Source organism: Macaca mulatta, chromosome 15 (genome assembly GCF_049350105.2).
Source record: "Macaca mulatta isolate MMU2019108-1 chromosome 15, T2T-MMU8v2.0, whole genome shotgun sequence".
NCBI classification, from domain to species: domain Eukaryota; kingdom Metazoa; phylum Chordata; class Mammalia; order Primates; family Cercopithecidae; genus Macaca; species Macaca mulatta.
In genome coordinates this window covers 8,012,651-8,037,879 of record NC_133420.1, presented here as the reverse complement: position 1 = coordinate 8,037,879, position 25,229 = coordinate 8,012,651, and positions in this window count along the sequence as shown.

Below are 25,229 nucleotides of genomic sequence, written 5' to 3'. Positions count from 1 at the left end.
TGTGAAGGGCACCCTGGGGCCTGTTGGAAGCCTTCACCCAGTGGGAGTCACCTATGTGGGGAGCTGTATTGGGGTCCCTGCCCCCTTCCAGAAGGTGTCAGGCACCGTTGCCAAAGAAACGACTCTGCCTCAGGCCCTGCCTGGAGAAGCTGAGACAAGAGGTGACCAGGGCATGACAGGTGGCCACAGGAGACGGGACCACAGGCTCTGGAGCTCCTCAGCTGAACAGAGCAGCTCCCTGAGCTCAGAGAAACCCTGTCCTGCTCGTTAGAGGGCTGGTCAACCTAGTCCTGGATGGGTGTGGCTGTCAGCAGGTAGGTGACCTTTATGAGAGTCTGCCCACACTTCATTGCCTATCCCTCTCCTGTGTGGAGGTGGGGTGCTGCGGGCTGGGCAGGACGGTAAGGAAGGCCTGTGGCTCCATGGTTGGGGGCCTTCTCCCCCTCCCTCTGCTGGCTCTGTCTCCTGACCTGGCTGCTCTGAGCCTCTCTAGAGGGCTGTAGACCTGCCACTTCACCCTTTGTGTACATCATCCTGTCACAGGGTCCTGGGGGTTCCTGAGAGGACAGCAAGACCCCACTCTTACTCCAAGAGCTCTACATTGGGAGGGAGCAACTGCCATGTGCCCATGGGGGGCTGAATGGGAAAAGACATATCAGTGAAAGGTGCCACACATGCCTGAGGTTTGGGTCCTGGTGAAAATCTTCCACCTTCTTTCTTTAGGCCAAGAAGGGCCGTGCAGGGTCTGCCTCTTAGTTCTCTGTTACTATGTAACAAACCACCCCAAAACTTAGTGGCTTAAAACAGCAGTAATCATTCATCACCATTCCCAGTTTCTGTGGGTCGGGACTTTGGAAATGGCTTAGTCAATGGGTGGTTCTGACTTGGGGTTTCCCATGATTCTGCAGCCAGATGTTGGCCAGAGCTGCGTCATCTGAATGTTGGCCAGGGCTGGAGGAGCCGCTTCCAAGGTGGCACACCACGAGGCTGCCACGCTGCTTGCCTCCACAGTGCTGCTTGAGCATCCTCTCAACATGGTGGCTGGCTTCCCCCAGTGCAGGTGATCCAGCAGGCCAAGGCAGAAGCTGCCATGCCATTAAGGAGCCAGACTTGAGAGTCATGCATTGTTGTGTCCACAGTGTTCTGGTGGTCACCTGACCCCTCAGATTGCCAGCTCCAGCCCAGCCAGGTCCCACAGTGGCCCTTCTCCAAGATGGCTCTGCCCTATGGCCCATTTTCTCACATGCCTGGCTCCTCTCAACGGGACCCCTGGGGCTGATTTGCAGGAGGAGTTTGGTCAGTGCTTGAGTTGAACCGAGCCCCCAGGCCTCCCAGCTTGCCTTCGACCCAGGGTTATGGAGCTCATTGAACTCTGAAGGGCCTGCGTGGGCCATTTTGTAGCTTGGGAGGAATGCACAGTGAAAGGGACATGTGTTCTAATTCTCGCTGTGTGGCCTCGGGCTCATCACAATGCTGCCCGCCCTTGGTTTCCTCATTTGTAAAATGAGAATATCGATGGAACTTTCTCCTGGAGGTTGAAGCACAGCAGCTGGATGGGGCTGCAGACGTGGCAATGGGGGCTGTCAAAACCACACCGACAGCCAACTGTGTGGCTTGTCAATACCCTGGCCTCCACCATGGGAGAGGTGTGCTGGCTGTGCTGGCTGTGGGAGGAGCTGGAGAGGACCGACGGGGAGGACAGAGGTGGGGGAGGGCACGCACCTCCCAGCTGCAGGCTGTGGTCTGTGTCTGTGATAGGAAAATCTGGGAGGTGGGCCCCTTGTCATGAGGCTCAGGCCATACAATCCACTTGGCTGTGGAGCAGAGCCAGTGCAGAGATGTGGGGGTGGGAGAGCATGGGGTGACGTCAGTCAGCTCAGAGGTAGGAGGGCAGTGCGAGGGCTTCAGCCCCACCTGGGACTCCTGCCGGCACCTCGCGCCCCAGGCTTCGTGGTTGGGGAGCACACGGGAGTCCTTGTGGGCTGGTTGGTTTCCGAAGCGTTTTCTGTTTCTTTGTCTGGGCCAAACCCTGCTTCCTCCTCTTACGGTCATGTCAGTTACAGGGCCCCTTGGTTCCATTTTTCTGCCTGAAGACAGAGGACAGCTTGAAGAGCAAAGGTGACAATCATGCTGGAAGAAGGGAAAACATAATCCTTTACACCTACTCAACAATAAAAGCCCAGACAGGCGGGAGGTTTGCATTGTGGGCGAAACGGGCTGCTGGTGTGGTGGGACATGGGGCCCCGGTCAGCTGGGCCACCAGGCATAAGTCCGTGGGTGGGTTGCCGGGCCCTGCCCTACCTCTGGAAGATTCTGCATCTGTGTAGGTTGCAGTTCTAGAGTCTGTCCCCAACATCTCCACGGTAATGGTTTTCATTCTCTGTCCCTCCAAGTTCCTTTTAAGTAGAAAAGAATAACAAGTTTGAAAAGGAGGAAGGAAGATTCCCACTTTAGGTCCAATTGGTCCCTGACCTCGGCTTTAGAGGGCACTGGTGCTCAGAGATCTCTGCTGGCTATGAAGAAGTGGGGTCGGGGGGCTGCCTCTGCCTCCTGCCTGTCCCCCGGCCACCTTTCTGTGAGGTCATCACTGCCCTGAAAGCCTGCAGCTGCTGCAGTGTCCCTGGTCTGCCCACTTCTTCCCAGGTTCCCTCTGAAATCTGCCCTTCACCCCACAGCGGGTTGCCAGTCTGACTTAGTCACTCCTTGGCTGGAAATCCTCCAGGTGAAGCAGAGTTGGGGCCTGAAGCCCGCCTTCCAGCCCTGGGCAAGCCGGGCCACTCTCCCGTCCCCGGATGCCTGCCTCAGCAGGGCTGCCTCCCCTTTGTGTGTTTTGTCCTCAGAGTTTGTAATTCAAACCTTTCCTAACTCCGTTCCACCTGGTCCTCTCTTCCTCATCCCTCAGAGCAGGGCTGAGACCCCAGAGACCCTGGCTGGGTCGCAGGCCCTTCGGCATGCCCCCATCCCCCTGCCCCCTTGGAGCTGCAATGCGGGTGTCCACTTTCCTCGCTGGGCTGTGACCTCCCTGAGGGCCCCGGCCTCCCCTCCCTGTTCCCAGGGCTTGGCCCGGTGTAGATATCCAGTGGGCATCAGGATGGACGCCACAGCGACAGCTTAGGTGCAGTTTTGGAGATCGTGATGGTGCTGTTGGGGCCAGGGAGGAGAAGCCACCATGAACACACAAGCCAACAGCCCCTTGGCCACAGGAAATACACAAGGCCCATTTCCTCAGTTGTGGCCCCAGTTCCAGAGTCAACACCAACAGGTGGACTCCTTCCTGGGCCTTGGGGCAGCCAGCCAGTCTGGGATCTAGCTGGCCGGTTCGTTCTGGGTTTGCAGCCTCGGCTCTGGAAACCCTGCGGTAGCAGAGCTTCTGTTCTGTGCTGGAAATTTGAGTCCTTTGTGGAGGAGACTGCGGGGGAGACGGAGGATGGTTTATGATGCTCTGTGCCCCTCCTGGGCAGGGGGTATGCCAGATGCCCCTCCTGGGCAGGGGGACACCAGGGCTGGTGAGAACACGGAGTAGGAGCTGAGGCATCGTGGGAGTCCTGGCCATGTTTCTCACTTGTGAGGACCTGACACCCACCAGGGCCGGCTCTTGTGGATGACATCAGTGTCATGAGCTCTGATGGGACATCTTGGGGCTTCCTGGATAGGAAGGGAAGCCCGCTGGCCTCTTGGGGGTAGAGCCAGCAGCCTCTGCTTCTCTTGGAGGCCCCCATGTCATGCCTCTGCTCCTCCCCACACCTCTGCCCTGCTCACCCTGCCAGCCACCCCCCCCATTAGTACCCACTCTGCACCACACATGCCTCTGCCCTGCTCACCCGGCTGGCACCCCCATTAGTGCCCACTCTGCACCACATGCGCCACTGCCCATGTCCCTTGCTTCAGTTCCAATGGGCCTCCTGGCCTCGGCTCCCATATCCGCTCCAGGCCTGCACTTGGGAGATGGGGTCACCTGGTGCCGGGCCCCTGAAGCGTGCCGATGACCTGGGCCCTGCAGAAGTGCCCATCTTGGGGAGGCGGGAAGCAGAGCAGAGCTCCAAGGTGGACTTTGATTTTCTACTTCCCCCAGCCCCATTCTGGGGACCCCTCCACCCTGCTACACCCACCTGCATGCAGGGATATGAGCCGAGAGCCCAGAGGGGACCCATGAGAGGGCAGGGAGGAAAGTGGGAAGACTGGTGCCAGCAGCCTGGAGTCATACTAGGACAACCAGAGGCTCCAGGGTGCATCAGCAGAGGAGGACTGTGTCCCTGAGCAGCTCCCAGGCGGCTTGGCCATCCTGGAGGCCCCGGGGGTGCTGTCCTATCAGCACCAAGCAGCCATGCTCCCAAACTCTGGGGCGTGCAGCCTTGGGGCGAGGTGGTTCTGGGTGGCTGATGGTTCTCCCTCAGGGACTCTGAGCAGGTCTGAACCTTTCTGAGCCGTTGTTTCTTTAGGTACAAAGTAGAGATGCTCACCTGCCAGATGGAAGGTCTAAGGGGAGGGGGAGGGACTTCAGAACGTGCCGCTGGGGCATAAAATTATTTTGTGCAGAAGCTATTTGAGTTTCAGAAACCCCTTATCTGCCTAAAAGCAGAGACTCCCAAAAGAACTCGAAAGAACTCAGTTGTCATACATCCCTTCCTGGAGCAACCAGGGAAGATGGACTCTTCTCACAATCAGTGACGAGAAACCTCCATAGCACACGGAGATGGGCGTGGTCGCATCTGTCCACCTCAGGGCCCATTTACCTGTCCAAAAAGCCATTCATTTTCCTGTGTGTGCCCTTCTCCTTCTCCCCTGAGTTTTGTGTACCCCTAAGAGGATATGTAAGCCCCAGATTCTAACCACTCCTCTGAATCCCATTTTCCTGTGGTCTCCCATGTACATTTCCACACGAAAACATTTTTACCTCTTCCCTTTTTTTTTTTTTTTTTTTGAGATGGAGTCTTACTCTGTCGCCCAGGCTGGAGTGCAGTGGCCGGATCTCAGCTCACTGCAAGCTCTGCCTCTCGGGTTTATGCCATTCTCCTGCCTCAGCCTCCCGAGTAGCTGGGACTACAGGCGCCTGCCACCGCGCCCGGCTAATTTTTTTTGTATTTTTTAGTAGAGACGGGGTTTCACCATGTTAGCCAGGTTGGTCTCGATCTCCTGACCTCGTGATCCGCCCGTCTCGGCCTCCCAAAGTGCTGGGATTACAGGCTTGAGCCACTGCGCCCGGCCATTTTTCCTCTTCCTAATCTGCCTTTTGTCCATTTACTTTGCAGGACACAATGCCATCATCAGAGATGGTAGAGCCCTTTATCCCCATGGGAACTGTCCTCGGAGCCCCTGGCCCCTTGAGGGGACCCGAGACTCGGGGAGGAGGGTGGTCTGCTTATGTCCGGGTGGGGCTGGGCTGACCTCTCTCCACGAACACCTGGGTCCTGTCTCGGCCTGGCCAGCACGATCGACTCCTATTCCCATGTCCAAGCCCTTTGCAGGCACTACCTCCTTTCCAGAAGGGGCTGCTGGCTTTTGTTGCTGTTCCTGAATCAGGTCCTGGGCCAGGTAGTTTAGGAACGATGAGGTCCTTCATGTTTACGGCCCTGTGTCCTCCTTCACAGATTAGGGAGCTGAGGGTTTAGAGGGATGGCGCGATTTCCCCCAAGTGCCCCAGCAGGTTTGAGGCCAGGCTGTTACATCCACCCCAGGACCCTAGGGCCCTGCAGGTGGAGGCTGGGACCTCTGCACTCCCCTCAAAGGCCTGTCCATTTGCAGAGTGGGACTGCCCACGAGGCGGGGTCTGACCCAGCTCCAGACACCAACCCCATGGAACCCCAGTTCCACCTGGGGCAGCCTGTGAGGAGCATGTCACCTCACGTCTCCAAGTCTTAGTTTTGTGTCTGCAAAGTAGAGGCAATGCTATCCCTTGCTGTACGGGGTTGATGCAAAGGGGCAAGAAATGAGGTGGGGGAGACAGAGGCTGCCTGCGTCCCCCCCGACATGCATGCTCCCTCAGGAATTTGATGCCTGGGAGGCCTCCCCAGGCTAGCATGGGGCCCTGCCTCTCCGAGGCAAGACTCGGAACCCACCCACAGTATGGCCACTCGATCTGGGACCCTGGCAACCTCCTCCCCTGTCTCTGGGCCTCAGTTTCTCCCCCTGCACCACGAGGGTCTATGCTAGTTGACTGGAGCTCCTTCTTGGCCCACAGAGTTTGTGCAGAGCATGAAACCAGTGACCCAGGTGTCCCTCTGGCTTCCCAGACCATGCGATGCTGCTGGTTAGCAACCGCAGAAACAAACTCATCAAGAGGCATTCCTTGGCTTTAAAAAGAGGCCGTTTGAAGAGGCAGGCCGGCCTCCCCCACCCTGTGTGCCCGGCATCTGGGAGGGGCAGGGCTGGGAAGGTGACCAGTACATGGCAGCCAGAGCCGGGCTGGTCGGAGGGGGCTGGCGGGCTGGGGCCCTGGCTCCGGTCACGCTTGTTTTATGTCAGGGTGACTTGGGCCGCGGAGGAGCTGCCGCTGTGCCAAAACAATGTTTAAAGCATCTCGGAAAATGTGCAGCCACTTCTTTTCCACGGGATTCATGCCGGGTCTTCCTGGCTTGTTGGGGAGGGTTGAGGACTGGCCAGGAGGGAGTGAAGAGGGCGGCCACATGAAAAACAGTGAGAGACTTTAGACCGAGGCGGGGGCCTGTCCCTGCCGCTGTCTCCCGCCCCTCACCACCCACCCCAGGAAATCAAAGCTCTGTCTCTGTTTCTCTTGCCACCCCAGACCACCCTGGGAAGTGAGCACTAAACCCATTTCACAGATGGGCAGCCACGGTGCTGGGGTGGGAGATGAGGCTTCTGACCCACCCAGTGTGGGGGCTGGGAGCTGTCGACTACAGAATGTATAGTGCTTCTGCAAAGAGAAAACAGAGGCCCCACATTCCAGATGGAAATGACTGCGAATTTTAAGAGGGCAGCAACAAAGCATTAAACCAACTACAGGACCCTCCTGAGCCTGGGTCCTCCGGAGTTGGGGTCCTCCTGAGCTGGGGTTCTCCTGAGCTGGGGTCCTCCTGAGCCTGGGTCCTCCTGAGCCTGGGTCCTCCTGAGCCTGGGATCTTCCTGAGCCTGGATAGTCCTGAACGTAGGGTTCTCCTGAGCCTGAGATCCTTCTGAGCCCAGGGCTTTCCTGAGTTGGGGGTCCTCCTGAGCCTGGGTCCTCCTGAGCAAGGGTCCTCCTAAGCCTGGGGTCTTCCTGAGCCTGGGTCCTCCTGAGCCTGGGAACTTCTGAGCCTGGGGTCTTCCTGAGTCAGGGTCCTCCTAAGCCTGGATCCTCCTAAGCCTGGGGTCCTCCTAAGCCTGGGAACTTTTGAGCCTGGAGGCTTCCTGAATTAGGGCCCTCCTGAGCCTGGGTCATCCTAAACCTCGGGTCCTCCTGAGCCTGAGGCCTTCCTGAGTCAGGGTCCTCCTGAGTCAGGGTCTTCCTGGGCCTGGGTCCTCCTGAGCTGGGGTCCTCCTGAGTCAGGGTCCTCCTGAGCCTGGGACCCTCCTGAGCCTGGGTGCTCCTGAGCCTGGGCCCTCTTGAGTCAGGATCCTCCTGAGCCTGGGGTCCTCCTGAGCCTGAGTCCTCCTAAGCTTGGGTCCTCCTGAGTCAGGGTCCTCCTGAGCCTGGGTCCTCCTGAGCTGGGGTCCTCCTGAGCCTGGGATCTTCCTGAGCCTGGGACCCTCCTGAGTCTGGGTAGTCCTGAGTCTGGGGTTCTCCTGAGCCTGGAATCCTTCTGAGCCTGGGGTCTTCCTGAGTTGGGCGTCCTCCTGAGCCTGGGTCCTCCTGAGTATGGGTCCTCCTAAGCCTGGGGTCCTCCTGAACCTGGGAACTTCTGAGCCTGGGGTCTTCCTGAGTCAGGGTCCTCCTGAGCCTGGGACCCTCCTGAGTCAAGGTCCTCCTGAGCTGGGGTGCTCCTGAACATGGGTCTTCCTGAGCCTGGGGCCTTCCTGAGCCTGGGTCCTCCTGAAGTTGGGGTCCTCCTGAGACCAGGTCCTCCGGAACTCGTTGTCCTTCTGTGATTCAGGTCCTCTTGAGCTCGGCCCCTCTTGAGTGTGGTCTCTTTGGGACAGTGGGGACACAGCCTGTTGGTCTATAGCCTTCCTCACCCCTGATGACTGCTCAGACCCGCTGTTCATTAGTGGTGGGGCGGTGCAGAAGTCTTGGCTGTGTTTGGCCCTCAGGCTGGCTGCAGGGAGCTTTGGCGGAATCCTCTAGCCTCCTGCTTGGCTGTCCCTGAGGGGTGGGAGCCAGGCTGGGCATGAGCCCTGTGGGTGGCAGCCCCAGCCCTGGAGTTGCTGACATTTGTGGGCAGGAGAGGCTTTCTGGGCAGGGACCTGGCCCCTGCAGCCCAGGAGCTTGGTCAGAGGCGGGAGGCTGGCTGGGGTGGAGACGCCTTCCTCGGTGGTACTGCAGGCCTCGGGCTCGGCGGAGCCGTCTGAGTCTCAGTGCCTGCCTTGGTGGGGCAGGGGTGGCCTGGCCCTGCCTCTTTGGAGCTACTCGCCTGGGGCAGGTCACTCTGCACCTCTGGGAGCCCCAGTTCCCCGCTGGAATTTGGGGAGCCATAGTACCTCCCCAGTGGGGTGTTTCCAAGGAGCCTTCATTTAGCACCTGCCAAGCAGCAGAACGGACATCTGGCTGGTCCGGAGCCTGGAAAGGCTGGTCATATGGGTGAGGGACATGGGCCCCTCTCACTCAGGCCCGGAAGGGACTGTGGGCTCCCTGGGTTCCTGCATCCCCAGCGTCCCCAGCTGGAATTGGAGCCCTGGGGTCCCTGGCCCACCCCACCCCTGGGGCCTCTCCACTGTCACTTTTTCCCAAGGAAAGGCTGGGTGGTCTGAGGCCTGGGCTTCCCGCTTTGAGAGTCCGAACAGTACCTGATCATGGCCAGGGCCGGGCTCACTACAGGCGCCGCTTCCACGTTCCTTGAGTGCCTCCTGTGTTTGCATGGCCCTGGGCTCCTGGCTCCTTCTCCCTTGGGCCTGGAGGAGGTGGCGGGTCCACCCTCTCTCAGGCGACACCCCAGTGTTGAGTCTCACACCCCGGGTCACAGCACCATGGAACTCTGGCTTGGACTCTCGACTTCACCTCCCTTTCCAGGGGGCTGGCGAGGGAATAAGTGCACCCCTCCCCAGGCAGGAGGGACACAGAGCTAGGGCTCCAGCTTCCAACCAGAGGTTCAGAGGGGGCCCACGGAGGAAGCCACAGCCTGCCCATCACAGCACCATAGCCCTGGCCAAGGTGCACAGAGTCCTGTCTTCCGTGTCCCCAGGGAGGCCCGGTCACCCTCCTGAAAGATGCCCAACCCTGAGTTGCTGTCTTCTGATTCAAATGAACTTCTCTTGGCTCATATGGTCCCATCAGCTGCAGTGGATGTTTTGCATAATGACAATTTGGAACTCAACCTATTCTACTAGAATGTCCAATTTAATGCCAATGAAGTCTGGAATTGAATGATGTTCTCTGGGAATCGCGCACAGATGAGCCTCAGTGGCGCTGGCTGCAGAGACCGTACTCACTCCGGCTTCTTGGAGCCGCCCTAGCACAGGGCTGTGGGCTCCCTCATCTGGCCTGGCCCTGGGGCTACCCCTGCCACTGCCCTGATGGGAGAAGCCGCTGGACGGGCAGCCTCACATGTGCTGGAAGAAGTACTGGCCTGGAGGTTGGGAGGCGAGGCAGGCTGGGAGGTGCTCCAGCTGAGGTGGATGGCTCTGCCTCCCTTCCTTTCTCACTTCCACCTCCTCTTCCCGGCCCACTGGCCTGTCCCACACCTGCTCCAGGAAACCTGCCTGGACTGCCCTCCCTCTGAAGTCTCCGACGTCTCCATGCCTGTTCTGGTGAGGCTGTTGCATGCAGGAACCTCGCTGGCTTTTGGGGAGAAGCTCTGAGGTCCTCTAGTTCTCGCTGACTTACGTTCATCCTGAAAACACTGGGCTCCGGGTGGCCCAGTCTGTGTTCCAGAATGTGGTGTGGAGGTTGGAGGCTCGGCCTGCCGTCGGCTGACCTGGGCTGGTGCCTGGGGGGCTCCTGGAGCTGGTGACTTGAGGGGCTTGTAGGGGTGGCTATCTCCCCGCTTTGGGTTGATGTGAGTCGCACAGACAGTGCACGGGTGTACGAGCCAGGCCCGGTCACTGCAGCTGTTAGGACTTTTGTATTTATTTTGGACGATCACCAGGGGGGCCAGTGTGGCTGCAGCAGAGTGGGCTGGGAGGGCAGGGAGCAGAAAGGGCCGAGTGAGGACTTGCCTCTTCCTGCAAGACAGTGTGTCCTGAGCGTGGCCACCAGGCCTCCCCCACTGTCCCTAGGGTGAAGTCCGGCTCCTCTGCTGACCCCTGTGGAGTCCCACGACTCCTCCAAAAGGCTCGATTCCCACAGCCTCCGCTGGCTGGAGCAGCCCAAACCGCACAGGCTTGCAGATCCCACGGGATGTGGGGGCTCTGGGAAATGCCCTGGAACCTTCTGAGAGCAGCCTCCTGGGTGCTCCATCGTGGTGGGCTTCCACAGAGAGTGCCTCCCGTTTGGCGGCGAGGAGGGCAGTTGCTGAAGGAAGGCCAAAACGGGGCAGAAAAACGCCCGTGCTGTGCAGAGCTGCCGTCTAAGGCCACGCTGGGCCATGAGCATCTCCCTGTGTCCTGACAGCAGAACCTGGAGGCAGAGGGCTTGTCTGCCACTAGAAGGCTGACTCTGAGACTCTTCAAGAATGAGCCTCAGGCCCTGGCCCTGCTGGAACCTCCCTGGAGGGGGCTGTTGGCTGATGCACTCACCCCTGCTGAGACCTGGGCCTGCTGACGATGAGCCCCCAGCCCCAGGGTGAGGCGCACAGCTGGGGCTCAGTGTGTGTTTGCTGAGTGGATGGCATGCCCGCTCTCCCTGCAGCAGTCAGATGTCCCTGAGGTGGAGCCATGGAGTGTGTCTTGCCACCAACGGGAAAAGAGGAGGCCCCAAGCCAGCCCCTGCTCCATCCCTAGCCCCTGCCTCGCTCCCTCCCACACCCCAGGAGCCCCTCTGTCCAGGTGCACCTGCCTGGGGCTTGTGGCACTTGGCTTTGCCCTTGCACCTGCCTCTGGCTGGGGCCTCCTCAGAGGGCTCTAGGGGACGGTGCCCACCCACGGCTCTACAGCGATCTGGCTTCTGTTCGCTGCATCCTCCCTCCGGGTGCTGGAGGATGTTGCAGAGACGTTATGTGTTTTGCTCTTAGCTGTTTCCCTGGGGCCTGGGCTGACTGAGCAAGTGGAGGAAGCTGACAAGATGTGGGTTTGGCTGCCGCCGGAAAGCCTTGCCTGGGCCTCGGGGAGCTGGGTGGGTTCCTGCTGCCTGGAGAGGCCTGGTGGGCGTCCCCTGACTCTGATCGGCACCTCAGGAACCTGCTGCCCTGCTGTCTTGAGAGAATGAGGAGCAGATCCCCGGGGAGCAGGAGGGGCCCAGGGAAGGAACAGATCCCCGGGGAAGGAGGAGGGACCTGGACGAGGAGGGGCGCTGCGCTCCACACAGGATGCCTATCCAACCTGAGCCTGCGGGAGGCCGGTGGCATCTGCAAACCCTGCCACGTGGACAGGCTGCACACTTCTTTCTCCAGGCGTGTTCAGGAAATGAACTTTTCTTCCTCCTTTTCTGGACCGTGTCCCGGGAGGCGGGGCCTTGGGATGTAGGAGGGAAGGCAGCTCTGGCCAGGCAATCGTTCCTCGGTGAGCCCCCAGCCAGGGTGGGGCGGGGACTGTGCTGGGGCCCTGGTGGGGTCCCCCTCCTGCTGGCCTCTCTGCTTGGCTCCAACTTCAGCCTGCACAAGCCGCTCCCCACTCTGCTCGTCCCAAAGCCCAGAGCCTGTGTGGGTTTTACAGAGAGCCTGGGTTTGGGGTTGCAGCCAGGACAGCCGCCTTTCCAGCCTCGACACATTCCAAGGGGGTTCCCTGGAAATCCCTGGAGCCCCCAGAGCTTCTCTGGCACTGAGCATGAGTGCATGCTGCGCTCGGAGCTGGAGGCCCCGGACCCGCGACTGGTACTGGGGTTTGCTCGTTACATCCTCACTCTAGGCCTCAGTTCCTTACTCTAGGCCTCAGTCTGCCCATCTTCATGAAGAGCAAGGTGGCCCTGAGATGGGTCTCCACAAGCTGTGTGGGTTAAGATATAGGCTTTAGTGTTGGACAGCTGAGGATCTGAGTTCCAGTGTGGCCAGGTCTGCCTGAGTCTCAGTTTCCCTGCCCTACCAATAGGTGGATGACAGGCCACATGGAGCCTGGCACCACTGGGAGGGCCTGCTGTAGCCACTTTGCCCACCCAGAGCTCCCGAGTTGCCTTCTCTGGGGTGTTCTAGAGACTGCTGGCCAGGAGACCTCATGGGGACTCCACTGGCCTTGGCCCCTCCACTGGAGCCTGAGCCTCAGCCAGAGAAGGCAACTTGGGAGCTCTGGGTGGGCAAAGTGGCTACAGCAGGCCCTCCCAGTGGTGCCAGGCTCCATGTGGCCTCTCATCCACCTATTGGTAGGCAAGGAAACTGAGGCTCAGGCTGGCATGAACCTGTGAGCTCCTGCTCTGTGGGCTAGAGCCCCAAGCCCCAAGAGGAGGAGGGAAGGACAGGGACGTCTTCCAGCCACATCCTGCTGCCTCCATCATGCCCCAGCTTCTCGGGTGTCAACCCGGAGACAGCCTGTGCTCCCCAGCCCTGCCATCAGCAGTCTAGGTTGAGCTGTGGCCTGGACGCCACCATTCGTCTCCACCACCAACTAACTCAACTCGCAGGGAGCCCGGGAGTTCAGGAGGGTGGGGCAGGCCAGGGCTGAGCTAATTTCCCCAGTCCAGGTCTGGAAGGACCGACGCACCCCACTCCTGATGGAGCCCGGGCTGGAGCCAGGAACCTGGGGCAGGCAGAGCTTGTGGACTGGGATTAGAGTCGCGGGCTGTCCCTGCCTTCCAGAGTTCTCCATCTCCCTCCCTCCCTCCCTCTCCCCTCCACACTCTGGCACGGACCACGCGGGCCGCCCTTATAAATGTGCCCAGGCACACTTTGGAATGGGAAAACATTCTAGGTCTTTGGGAAGGTTTATTTAGGAAATACAGAAGCCAGGTGGACAAAATTAGCTTTTAGGTTTTGCCACAGTTGCAGCATGAATTAAAAAATGCTTTCAGATGCAGTTTTTTGAGACTCCTTTCAAAGGAAATGGAAATATATATATATTCTGCGTGTGTTCGGTATTTGAGGAAAATTCAAGGCAGGTCCCCAGGACGTGGCTCTCAGGGAGCTTTTTTTTTCTTACTAAAAGGAAGGAGCCATTTGAGGGGGTGAGATCAGCCTCCACAGGGGCTCCGGGTGTGGATGGGACGGGAGGGTCTTGCCACTCTGGTCCAAGGCCTGCCTCGGTGAGGCTGCAGTGAGTCTGCTGTCCAGCTTCACCTGCACCCACAGACTGAGCCAACCCACTTGGCACCCAGCCTGGGTGTGGGACCCCCTGTGTGGCCCAAGGAGGGAGCCGAGGGTGGGTGCTGTCCACCGTGGAGGGGGCCGGGGGCCAGGGACCTGCAATTTGCTCGTGTCCTCTGGCCCTGCCCACGTGGCATCTGAGAAGTCTTGCTGCCTCTTAGAAAGGCTTGGTGCCAGGGATGCCTGAGTCTGTGACGGGGAGGTCTGGGGTCCCATAACCTGGCCTGCAGTCTTCGCCAGGCTGCTTCCCCAGAGGACTATACTCCTACCCTGAAGAGGGCCCCGGCACCTTGGGGGTCTCCACACTGCATCTTTCCCACTGGTTCTTGTGTTTTTTCCTAGCCAGGGGACAAATTTTGCTTCTGGGCGACTGCGCCAGGTGGAACTGGTCCCCGTCTGATTTGATGAGCCAGTCCCTTGCTCCAGCACCTGGGAGCTGAATCCCACACGTGCCCCCAGCTGCTCCTGGTCTGTCTGTGACCTGGGCTCCCCATTGCTCTGAGGCGCAGTCACCTTTTCCCTGCTGAGGCTGAGTTGTGACTTCACCCTAGTTCTAGGTGGGGACTGTGGGGCACGTGTTCTTTGACCAGGAGAGGCCTCTCTCTGCAGTGGGACTGGGGGCCCTGGTGGTCTGCCTCTTACAGCGATGGGTGGCCATGTCTACAGGCTCCACGGCCTCCCAGGGGACTGGGGAGCCAAGCTTTTCACACGTCTCCAGCCCGTGTGTGTGGCTCCAGGGTTTCCTGACCGGATCTGTCTTGTGCGACACTCGACTGTCTTTGACGTCCAGCCACTGAGTCTTGGGCTTGGTCCTCGTGGGATCCTCCAGCCCTGCAGGCTTCCTGGCCCCCCAGCACCTGGGTCCTGCCTCCTGCTCTAGGCCCTTGGGCTCCCTGGCCCCCCAGCACCTGGGTCCCGCCTCCTGCTCCAGGCCCTTGGGCTCCCTGGCCCCCCAGCACCTGGGTCCCGCCTCCTGCTCCAGCCCTTCCTGTGGTGCATGGATATGCTGCTCATTGTCCACCTGCTCCCTTACCCACCCAGACTTGCCCTTGTCCCTCCTGGGGTACGAGCTCCAGTTCTTCCCCAGCCAAAGCTGTCACAGCTGGACCCCTAGCTTCCATGGGGGGCTGCTTGTGCCCCACACTCCAGCAGCGAAGGGGCTGTGAGTGGCTCCCAAAGGCCAGGCGAACCTCTCAGCCTCTCGGGCCCGCGGTCTCAGGCTCTAAGCTCCGGAAGCAGACACTGAGGTGAGCTCAGGAAGCTGCCTATGTGTGAGGGATTCTCACGTCCACGTGGTGAAGGTGCTGGGGTCTGAACGTGTCCCCACCCAAATTCCTGTTGAAAGCTCCCCGCCCCGCATTGTGGTGGCATTCAGAGGTGGGGCCTTTGGGGGAGTTATTGAGCCACGAGGTTGCCACACTCATGAACAATTCGGGCCTCACGAGAGAGCTGGAGGAAACTCGCCCCTGGGCCCCTCTTGCCCTCTGCCGGGTGGGAACGCGGTGCCACGGCACCACCCCAGAAGCAGAGCGCAGTCCTCACCAGGCACCAAGGGTGTTCTAGAGGCTGCTGGCCAAGGGACTTCGTGGCGCCTTGAGCTCGGTCCTCTCAGCCTCCAGATAGTGATAGATACATTTCTGTTCTTTATAAATTGCCCAGTCTGGGGGTAGTTTTCTTTTATCTTGGCTCAAACGGACTAAGACAGAAGGGAAGGAAGAAGCTGGATTGGGTGGAAAAGGTGACTACACCGTGGTGCGGGCCTCGTAAGGCCTAGTCCAGCCCTCCGGGGACTGCCAGAAAAGTGTCCCGCGCCATGCTGTGTCCCGCCTGTTGGTGTCCTGTGGCACACGGCCGTGACTCACCCACGGAGAGTGGGAAGGGGCATGACCTAGGGTGCGGAGGAGCTGCCAGCAGGAGGCTGTGTGCCAACCACTCCCCGCGGCCGGGCGGCAGGTCCCTCCTGAAGGAAAACCAGGGCAGTGGTTCCTGTGCCAACCACAGCAGGCCCTACGGAGAGGCCGGACTGATCACTCTCGGGAAGGCAGGCTCCACACTCCCATTTTACAGGTATTGAAACTGAAGTCAGAAGGTGTGAAAGGGGCTTTCCCAGGGACCGGCCAGCACCCACGTGGTGGAAGGAGATGGAACTTAGCGGGGCTGGAGCGCTGTTTTTGGTCTCTCCTCCTGTGGGCAGCTGCTCTGTGCAGTAGGTTGTGATGTCTATTTTGTTTGCCACTGTAGCCATGTCTGGGAATGGCTTAGCCGTTTCTATTTTGAGCACCAACTCTGTGCCAGACTGATGATTTTCCCAGAGGAGGGCTGGATGCGTGCACAGCCTGGTCATTCTCATCAGACTCCTGCCAGCTCTGCCACCAAGGAAACACCTGGCGCTTGCAGCCGGCACCTTCCGCAGGCTCCTGCGCCCACAGGAACTCCAGCTGGGATTCTCTGAGCCCCCAGGGACCAGGGATTGCCAGACGAGCTGCTGAGGGGCAGATGGATGAGCAGAGCCACCCCTCTGAGAGGTCCTGCTGTCCCTGGCAGGGTGAGGTGGGGTGGAAGGTCCTTCTTCGGGTGTGCCCATGTGCCGGGCTGCTCGGTGTGCTGAGACCCAGAGGGAGCCGGGCACAGCTGACGAGACCTTGGATGCCCTTTCAGATGTGTGAAGGAAGGAAGAGTTTCTTATTTCGGTTTGCTCATGAGTTGGCAGGAGTAGTGACCTTTTAGTCATTGTATAAAGCAGCAATAAAATGTGATTTCGGGAGGAACCGCTGGGTGGGAGACACCCGCGCCGACCTGCACGGGGCTCCCCTGGGGGTGATCTGTCTGCCGGGGTAGGTAGGCCTCCTCGCCAGGCTCTGACTCACCTTGGCGACAGCATGACCGAGCAGTGCAGTGGCTGGACTGAGAAGGACGAGTGGCCACGTGGTGTCTGGGCTGGAGGCACCGTCCACACCCCATCTGCCAACGAGGTCTATCCTGGTTGAGTCTGGTGGCCTCTCTAGGACACGATGCTCATGTGGGCCATCCCTGGGGAGACCTGTCCTTCTTGCTTGGACCCAGTCACTCTGAACCTGTTTCCCGGTGGACTCCTTTGTTCTCAAATATCCATTGCTCTTGTGTGTATGCTTGTGTGTGATGGAAAACGATTTTGGGCAGTGTTTTGGCCACTCTCTCTATAGTTGAGGGAAATAAGAGAAAGCCCAGGACCCATATGCTTGTCCATGGCCGAGGGAGAGGCCTCTAACCTCCTCTGCAGATGGCCAGGGGGTCTGTTATGGGCTGAACTGTGTACTGCCCCTGCCTTCATATGTTGAAGTCTCAGTTTCTGGCGTGACTGTGCTTGGAGATGAGGGCTTTCTGGAGGTGATTAAATGAAGGCATAAGGATGGGGCCCTGATCCCATAGGATCAGTGTCCTTATAGGAAGAGACAAGAGGGCTCCCTCTTCTTTCTCTCTGTCTCCACTGTGTGTGGACACGAGGCAGGGAGACGGCCGACATCAGAAACCAATTGGCCAGCACCCTGATCTTGTACTTCCCAAGAGTAGATGTCTAGTGCTTAAGCCCTCCAGTCTGTGGTATCTGTTATGGGCACCCGAGCAGAAGAAGACAGGTCCAAATGCCTTACTGCTTCTCGAACTAGGTCTCCACCAAATGGTTTCAGAGAGCCAGGAGTGACGCTAAAGCTTCCTGATACATGACTCTGGCTAAGCCAACATAACGGCCCCGTTGACTCATAGCCATTGGAGAGCTGAGCTTAAGAATCTTTTGGTGGTCTGGAAACTTGGAAAAAGAAAGGGGTAACATATCCCACTTGAGCCAAGGCAGGTTCCCACATCACAAACGGCTCAGAAATCCGGGGCCTGAGTGTGTTTTGGGGTTTGGGCCCCTCTCTCTTGGTAATGGGTCTTGGGAGCCACAGTGCTCTCTCCAAAATTTGAATAGTGTTTTGCACTTTGTAGTGCAGTCCTTTAAATTGCAGACATTATTTTATTTAAAACACTTCAGTATATAAATTATCTCTCCACTATTGCTACCAAGTGTGTGGCCTCCCTGCAGTGGGTCTAGTGCCTAGTGCTGCATGACTGTGGCCCTGACTGAGCAGCTGGAGCAACACACAGTTTATTACACCACAGCTTCTGTGGGTCAGGAGCCCGCACGTGATCTGACTGAGTCCTCTGCGAGGCTGCAGCCAAGGTATTGGCCAGAGCTGGGGTCTCATCTGGAGGCTTAGCTGGGGAAGAGTCTGCTTTCAAGCTTCCGTGGCTGTCAAGAGGCCTCAGGTCCTTGTGGGTTGTCACACCAAGGGCTCCAGTTTCTTGCTGGCCGGAGGCTGGAGGCTGCCCCCAGGCCTCTCTCAGCCACGTGGACCTCTCCTGCATGGCACTGTCTTCATCACAGCCCATGAGGGAGAGCGTCTCCTAGCAAGATGGGTGTTAGGAGATGGTGTGATGCAGTTTTGAAGGTGACATTCCACAACCTTTGCCATATCCAAAGGATTAGAAGTAAGTCTCAGGTCCAGCCCCCACTCAGGGGAGCAGAGTGCAAAGGGCATGGGCTCCAGGAGGCCACTTTGTAATCTGCCCATCACAGTTGGCTGTCTGGCCCCCAATAATTCATGTTCTTCCCACATGTGAAATACATTTGTCTCTTCTCAAGGTTGCCAAGAGTCTCATCCATGACTGCATTTGCTCATCATCTAATCAGGTCCAGGTATGTGCAAGGTGCCTGGGGTGTGATCCCCCCAATCCATCCATCTGTAAAACAGAGACAAGTGAATGATCCTCTCCCCGACCCAACACACCATGGTGGCACAGGCCTAGGCGACAGCTGCAGATACTCCTGTTCAAAACAGAGAGCACTGCAGGGTGCAAAAGAGTCGTGGGGCCACAGCAACTCTGAAATCCAGCTGGGAGAATGCTGGGATTTCTCTATGAGGTTACGAGTCATGGCAATGATTCTCCCTGACTCTTGGCTTTACCCCCAAGACTTACGCTTCTGTCCACGGAGTCACCTTTCGTTTTTTGTGAAACGTAGCTTTGCCACCAAGGAGCTTTGCCAGCCTGCTTCTGCTGGTAGAATTTTGGGGATCTGATGGCATCTTTGTGTTTTGTGTGCTCTAGGTTCCTTTTAGCTCACACTGGCAGTATTTTTGCTGAGACAATTTTTTCAGAAACTTTGTGGTCTCCTGTACATTTCCCTTGGATTCACTCCCTTAGAAAAGGCCACACACAAAGATCTTTTTAAAAGAAGCTCTTCTCTGCCTTGGGCGCTTGCTGAGATGGTCAAAGGGCCATGCGTTTGAGCTCCATAGAGGTTCTGTGGTTCCACTGAGAGCGTCCATGAGACTGGCCTTCATCTCCTTACAGGACTGTTTGTGTGGCCTGGTACTTTTAGCTTCTGGTTTTTCTGAATTTTAGCGGAAGCTTTTACAGTCACAATCTCAGCTTTTCCTCCAGGCCATACTTTCCTGGCTGCTCAGAAAGCATTTTTCTTTGTCTCCCCTGCTCTTCCCCACCTTGAATGTGGATGTCCTGGCTGGGAACCCAGCAGCCAGCTCGTGAGTGTGGGTAACAAGCAGGGATAAAAGTAGTCACAGAGTCACAGAGATGCAGCTGTGGTGACACCTAGGTGAGAATCATCACCAGCAGCCACTTATCTCAGGACTGCTGGGTAAGAAAAATAAACCCCTAGTGATTGCGACCATGAGATTTCGTTTAGGTGTATATTGCTACTTGAAGCTGACAGTATTAGATACCATGAATTTGAAGGTCATCCCTTGGTCATTAACATGTAAGGTGAGAAAAAAGTGTAGCCCGGAACAGCGTGGGGTGTGCCCGTGAGAAAACAGGAGAGGGGGAAGCCCAGGAGAGTGGGGGAGCCGCCGTGTGCAGCGGCAGAACCAGGAGCACTGGCAGAAGCAGCCAGGAGCGCAGCAGACTCCCTATGGCCCCACCTGTGCTTTTGTGTTTCTTAATTTTAGCACCATTTACCATTGAGAGGGGCTGAGAATTTTCAAAATCATCAAGTCCTGTTTCTTTTCTTTCTTTTTTTTTTTTTTTTTAACAGTTCTGTCCTCAATATATCTCTTTCCTCTTGCTCTGTACTGTAAGCAGCAAAAAGAAACCAAACAGTACATCCCAGACTTTGCAGGAAGCCTCTTTAGCTCAGTAACTCAGCCCAGCCTCGATCCATCCTCCTTGCCGCATTCCTGCCGGTGACGATTTTGCTGAACTTGCTGTTAAGACTTTGCAAGCATCTCCCCTCCTCCAGTTTTCAGTGACATTGTCCTTACTTCCTTCCGAGTCCTCTCTGGCAGTGATTTTTTAAAAAATTATTATTATTATTATTATTATTTTTGAGATGAAGTCTCATTCTGTTGCCCCGGCTGGAGTGCAGTGGCGTGATCTCAGCTCACTGCAACCTCTGCCTTCCAGGTTCAAGTGATTCTTCTGCCTCAGCCTCCCCATTAGCTGGGATTACAGGTGTGCACCACCACGCCTAGCTAATTTTTGTATTTTTAGTAGGGGTTTCACCATGTTGGCCAGGCTAGTCTCGAACTCCCCATCTCAGGTGATTCGCCTGCCTTGGCCTCCCAAAACACTGGGATTACAGCCGTAAGCCACTGCGCCCGGCCTCTGGCAGTCATCTGAAAGCTCAGATTTCCACCAACAGTTTGCTCAAGGCAAATTAGGCTTTCTCTACCACAAACTCTCAAATCACCCTCTGCCCCTGTCCAGTTCCAAAGCTGCCCCAACATTTCTAGGTATTCCTTATGGCAGCCCCCACTTCCAGGTACCAAATCACCTGTTAGCTACTTAGTGCTGTGTGACAACGTTACCGCAAAGTGATTGGCTTAAAACAACACGCGTTTATTGTCTCAGTTTTCTGGGGTCGGGCACAGCTTAGCAGGGTCTTCATCTTCGGGGTCTCAGAGGCAGCCATCGGGGTGTCGGCTGCATCTTCGGTCTCATCTGCAGACTTGGCTGGGCTGGGAGGGATCCCCTCCCCCGTGTTCGTGGTCATTGGCAGAATCCGGTTCCTGGTGTTTGTGGGACTGAGGGTCTCCATCTCTTGCAGGCTGCGTCAGCCTTTGCTGCCTTTGCTGAGACCTTCGCTGAAGCCCCTTCACCATACAGATGAGAAGCCGAGGCTAATGGGGGTAAAGCAGCATGCTCCAGGCTGTGAAGACAGGAAGAGGCAGAGTCGGCCTGTGTCTAGGCCCGGCCGCTCCTGGGCAGGGGTCCTCCTGCTCTCCTACCTCACTGGATTTCCCAAGCTCAGCCTGGCGGGGTCTGGCAGAGGCTGGCAGGGCCTGGCAGGGATTATGAGGTGTGTCCGAGTCTCCTGGCAACGGGGATCGCACCCAGGCTGGCCCAGCACCTTTGCCCCGCAAGCCGGGGAGCGGTGCCATTGCTCCAGGAAGTCCCCCGGCCTGACACTTTCCTAAACTCTACCCAGACCCAGTGCCCAGAGGCTGGTGGGTCCTAGGTGCCCAGGCCAGGCCTTCACGTGTGGGTTTTCCATGGAAGACAGAGCCGGGCTGGCACTGCGGGCATGCACCTCATGCCTACACGGCACTCGGTTCTGGAATTGGCTCCTCGACCTGTGATGCTGTGGGCTGGAGAGTTTATCCAGGGATAATAACCATGGGCTCATGAAATCACAAGATTCCTGGGGCTGGGCGGGACCATGGAGAGGGCTCTGCAGCCTCTCCTTGTTGGACGGAGGGGGAGAGTGGCCCAGGCAGGGAGGGGCGTGTCCAAGCCTCGCAGCCGCTTGTGGTGGGACCCAGGGACCCAGACCGGGACTTGTTCACACACACAAAATGGGCAGTGCCAGGTGGCCTTCTCCAGGGCATGGTGGGTGAGGGAGTCTCAGGCTGCCACGTGCCCGCGGGCTTGGGACAAGCTGGAGGGAGGTGCTTGCCGGCAAGTGTACGTGGGGACGCTGGGAAGAACCGCGTGGTGGTTCTGTCCTACCTTGCAGGGGGTCTCTTCCTGGCCAGGACCAGGCTCTGCCCAGTGTGGAGGACTTTTTTCTCCTGGTGTCTATGCCATGCTGCCTCTGCCAACCTTACTGGAGGTTCCTTCCGTGCCAGCCTCTCTGCCAACTCGTTACAGATAGTTTGTTTCTCTACAAAGAGCACCCGTGTTCATTGTGGACGATTCAAACATTTGAGCCAGGTTCACGTGGGAGGGAAAATCTCCCCGCGTCCGATGATCACAGAGACAGAGCTCCGCTGAAATGCCCCAGCCTGGAAATCCACGGCGAGCGAACTCTGCGTGGCCCGCGCTCCTCACCGTCCGTGTGTCTGTCCATCAGCAGTTTCAACGGCCACCGCTGTCGTGAGCATGTTGCTGCTCTTCGGGTGGAGGGACCTCAGCACCCTCCCAGCTGGGTCACTCACCCTCCCCCGCTCCATGCAGGCAGAGCTGTGGGCTGAGCCCACATCCCCACGGGCCCAGCCCTCTTGCTCCCCTTCTCCCTGCCCTGTGCCCTAGAGCATGGTCATGCCTGAGTTTCTGCACCACCAGTTAGCTGGAGAGGGAGAACCTCCAGATCTGGGTTTGAGCCCAAGTCGTAGGCCCCAGTCGGCTCTGCTGGAGTTCCCATCAGGCGGCATGGAACCATAGCCCCGATGGGTAGAAGCCGGGTACACTGACCGTGGGGGCTCATCTCTCCTGTGTGGACCCCTTCCTCAGTGAGCAGGGACAGTGGGCAGGGCTGAACCTGGCAGTCCCCCACGTTCTAGGGCACCATATGGGTGCCCCACAGCCACGAGCACAGCAAACCCTCTTTCCTCCAGCCTGCTGGTGACGGACATTTAGGGGGTGCCCACTGATTTGTTAATACAGTAACGTTCCCTGAACCTTGTGAACTTGGCTTATTCCTTCCAAGGCTGGCTTCGCAGGTCAGGACTACAGATTCTGAATGAATGCTTTTTCTTGTATTTTGATGCCTACTGACAAATGACCTCTGCAAAAGCAACCCAGCCCCACCTCTACCAAGAGTAGGCAGGGACGTTCATTCCCACATGCCCCACGCATGAGCGTCTGCTGTCTTGCCCGCCCTTCCTTCCTTCTTTCCTAGCTTCCTTCCTTCCTTCCTTCCTTCCTTCCTTCCTTCCTTCCTTCCTTCCTTCTCTTTCCTTCCCTTTCTCTTTCTTTCTTTTCTTTCTTTCTTTTCCTTCCTTCCTTCCTTTCTCTTTCTTCTTCTCTCTTTCTTCCTTCCTTTCTTTCTCTTTCTTTGTGTCTCTCTCTTTCCTTCCTTCCTTCCTAGCTTCCTTCATTCCTCCCTTCCTTCTTTCTCTCTTTCTCTCTTTCTTTCTCTTTCTTTCTTCCTTCCTTCCTTCCTTTCTTTCTTCTCTCTCTTTCTTTCTTCCTTCCTTCCTTTCTCTTTCTTTCTCTCTCTCTCTTTCCTTCCTTCCTTCCTAGCTTCCTTCCTTCTCTCTTTCTTTCTTTCTTTTTTCCTTCCTTCCTTCTCTCTCTCTCTTTCTTTTTTCCTTCCTTCCTTCCTCTTTCTTTCTTCTCTCTCTTTCTTCCTTCCTTCCTTTCTTTCTTTCTCTCTGTCTCCTTCCTCCCTTCCTTCCTTCCTTCCTTCCTTCCTTCCTTCCTTCCTTCCTTCCTTCCTTCCTTCCTTCCCTGCCTCCCTCCCTCCCTTGCTTCTTTATTTCTTCTTTCTCTCTCTCTCTCTCTCTCTGTCTCTCTCTCTCTCTTTCTTTCTTTCTTTCATGGAGTCTTGCTCTGTTGCCTAGACTGGAGTCCAGTGGTTCGATATCGGCTCACAACAACTTCTGCTTCCCAGGTTCAAGCGATTCTCCTGCCTCAGCCTCCCGAGTAGCTGGGATTACAGGCGCACACCACCACACCTGGCTAATTTTTGTATTTTTAGTAAAGATGGGGTTTCACCATGTTGGCCGGGCTGGTCTCAAACTCTTGACCTCAAGTCATCCACCCACCTCGGCCTCCCAAAGTGCTGGGATTATAGGCGTGTGCCTTATCTCCTCCAGGACAGAGGATGCCCCTTCATGCTGGATGCCTCATGCCTTCAGGTATGCAAATACGACTGCAGTGGGTGGCGGTCATCTGGCTCCCTGGCCTTGCACGGCGTGGCAGCGGCAGTGGACACAGAGGTTGGAGCCTCATTCAGGCAGGGCCCGGTGCAGCTGCCCCTGCTCAGGCAGTTCTCCTCTGAGCAGTTGCGTAAAAACCCAGCTCCTTTTGTCTGGTGGCTTCTCTGAGCCCTTTACGGAGAGTGCATGGAGACAGTGGTGTCTGCACGTACCCACCTCCACCTGGAAGTGCTTCCATCACTTCGGGGCTTCCACCGCTGAGAACCGGTGCCTCGGCTCCACCCAGCGACGAGGGCGCTGGGAAACATCCCTGCGGGCAGCTGCTTCCCACGGTGACTGTGCCCCGGAGGGAGTCAGAGCCTGATGGACAGCCGGCCACCTCTGCTGAGCTCCGTCCTTGGGATCCTGCCTCGTTGCCCTTCCTGGGGGGATTTTAACCATCTGTGATCTCATCAGTTTTGTGTGGATTTCGTGGTCAAACGATCAGAGTCTGGGGACGTCTACTTTCTGTCTGTGGAAGCTCCACGCTGCATCTTTCACTCCAGTGTGATTTGAGGGGCCGTGGAAAACTGCCAGTGCCAAGCTGTGCTTTCCGTCAGCTCTGTGGGTGAGCAAGCTCCCTCGCTCCCCTACCAGCTGCTCCTCCTGCATTTCACCCAGTCCCCAGGGATCAGGGAAGCAGAAGGAGGGCGCTTGGACAGAAGCATCTTTCTGGTGGAAGCAGGAGGAAATACCCTTGGAGGGGCTGAATCTGAGCATCCAGGTCACCCCCTGCCCACCGCCTGTACCGGGGCAGACGTTGCTAACTGGCCACCGAGCCCAGAAGGAGTCTCACATCTCTTCTTCACATAGTGCCCTTGGTGAAAATAAACGAAGACCACCCAAGCGAGAACAGGCAGAGGCTATTTATTCAGATCTGACTCTAGCACGGGAGTCGGCCGCTGTCACTTGTGTTTTAGCAGAGGCCCAAAGGCAGGCAGAGAAGTAGAAAAACCCGATACCATACAGGACAAAAGGGAAGACTTCAGGTGAGCCCTGGTTGGAGGCTGTTAGCGTCGGGAAGCTGGAGGTGGTTGACTAGAAGCGGTGTCCTGTGTGATGGGCTAGGGATGTGGCTTGAGTTTTCTCTGGTTGGTCCTAAGTCGGAAGGAAGGAAAACACGAGGAAACGTATCAGTTATTCATTAAGTCCAGGCCGCTCTGGGCAGATTGTTACAGGGCTTACCGTTTGGCTTCCTGGACTGTTTGCAAGAGACAGTGGTCTGACCTTCTCTGCAAGGCTGACTTACAGGTGGCAGGTGACTTCCTGGGCTGCTGGCTGTGGGTAATGCGTTGTGTCCTGGGTGGGTTGCTGCGGGTGGCTTCCTGGGCTGCTTGCTGTGGGTAATGCGTTGTGTCCTGGGTGGGTTGCTGCGGACTGTGGGTCAGAGTCGTTTTTATATGCGATCTGGCTGTTACCAACTTGTATACACAACCTCTCGCCTGGCTGGGAGGGGGCACTACCCCTGGGTTGCAGGGAGCTTCCGAGATGAAGCCTATTTACCATTCCTCCTAGAAGGAGCACATCTCCCTCGGTGCACAGCGCCACACTGGCTCCAGAATAATTCCAAGAGGTGAAACCTATTTATCATTCCTCCTAGGAGGAGCATATCTCCCTCCGTGCATGGCGCCACACTCACTCTGGGATGATTCCAGGTCGTACTGGAACACCTGCTTCATTTCTCACCCTGAGGTGGATG